General features: G+C 42.4%; 1 non-coding gene across 1 annotated transcript; it reads right to left on the bottom strand.

Annotated features, from left to right (window-relative positions):
* Positions 1–715: 715 nt before the first annotated feature.
* LOC148573873 (small nucleolar RNA R71) lies at positions 716–822 on the bottom strand. The gene has a single exon (XR_015906150.1). It is a non-coding gene; the product is annotated as a small nucleolar RNA R71 (small nucleolar RNA).
* Positions 823–1115: the final 293 nt, after the last annotated feature.

The following is a 1115-nucleotide window of genomic DNA, read 5'->3' as shown; positions in this document are numbered from 1 at the left end:
TTTAGTTATTTACAATTCAGTTCACTGAACCACGAACTGTTTGATATATTGCATCACTCACACTAACAGTAATTCTAACAGAAATACTTCCTGCATCTATTTTCCTTGCTTGTGCTTTGTTGGTTGTATGATAGGGAGAAGAAGCGGTGCTTCAACTTTCTTTGATTCATAACCTGAGAGGACCTTCCTTAGATTAAGGAGGGAAGCAAGAGAAAAACGAGTAGTGGGTGCCGAGGAAGAGGAGGAATACTTTGAACCAAACATGGAAGAAAACATGGAAAACCATTATGAAGAAGAGGCTCACAACCATGGCAGAAAAGGTCGAGCAAATCATGCTGGGGAGGAGAGAAGAGCTTTAGGCTCTTACATCAATCCAAACCCAAGAAACTGTGGAAGTAGCATTCAAAAGCCAACCATCCATGCCAATAATTTTGAACTAAAACCGTAGCTCATCACCCTTGTTCAGAACAACTGTTCGTTCGGAGGAGGAGTCTAAGAAGACCCCAATCAACATCTAACCACCTTCCTGAGGATATGTGACATGGTGAAGTCTAATGGTGTTCATCCTGACGCCTATAGACTGCTCTTATTTCCATTCTCACTCAAGGATAAGGCAGCCAAGTGGTTGGAGTCTTTTTCGAAGGAGAGTTTGACAACTTGGGAAGATGTGGTGAACAAATTTTTTGCCAGATTCTATCCTTCCCAAAGAATCAACAGGCTGAGAGCTGAGGTCCAAACTTTCAGGCAACAAGATGGTGAGACTCTATATGAAGCATGGGAGAGGTTTAAGGACCTGACAAGGAGGTGTCCACCAGATATGTTCAATGAATGGGTGCAGCTACACATTTTCTATGAAGGCCTTTCTTATGAATCAAAGAAAGCAGTAGACCATTCATCTGGAGGATCTTTGAACAAGAAGAAGACCATTGAAGAAGCCATAGATGTCATTGAGACTGTAGCAGAAAATGACTATTTCTATGCTTCTGAAAGAGGGAACACTAGAGGAGTGATGGAGCTAAACAATGTAGATGCTCTGCTGGCCCAAAATAAGCTCATTACCAAGCAGCTGGCTGACCTCACCAAGAAGATGGAGAGGAACCAAGTAGCAGCAATCA

The sequence above is a fragment of the Arachis ipaensis genome, chromosome B2 (genome assembly GCF_059453495.1).
Source record: "Arachis ipaensis isolate K30076 ecotype BB chromosome B2, ASM5945349v1, whole genome shotgun sequence".
Classification (NCBI taxonomy): Eukaryota; Viridiplantae; Streptophyta; class Magnoliopsida; order Fabales; family Fabaceae; genus Arachis; species Arachis ipaensis.
The sequence above is the reverse complement of the archived record's forward strand: the minus strand, read 5'-3'. Positions and strand labels throughout refer to the sequence as shown.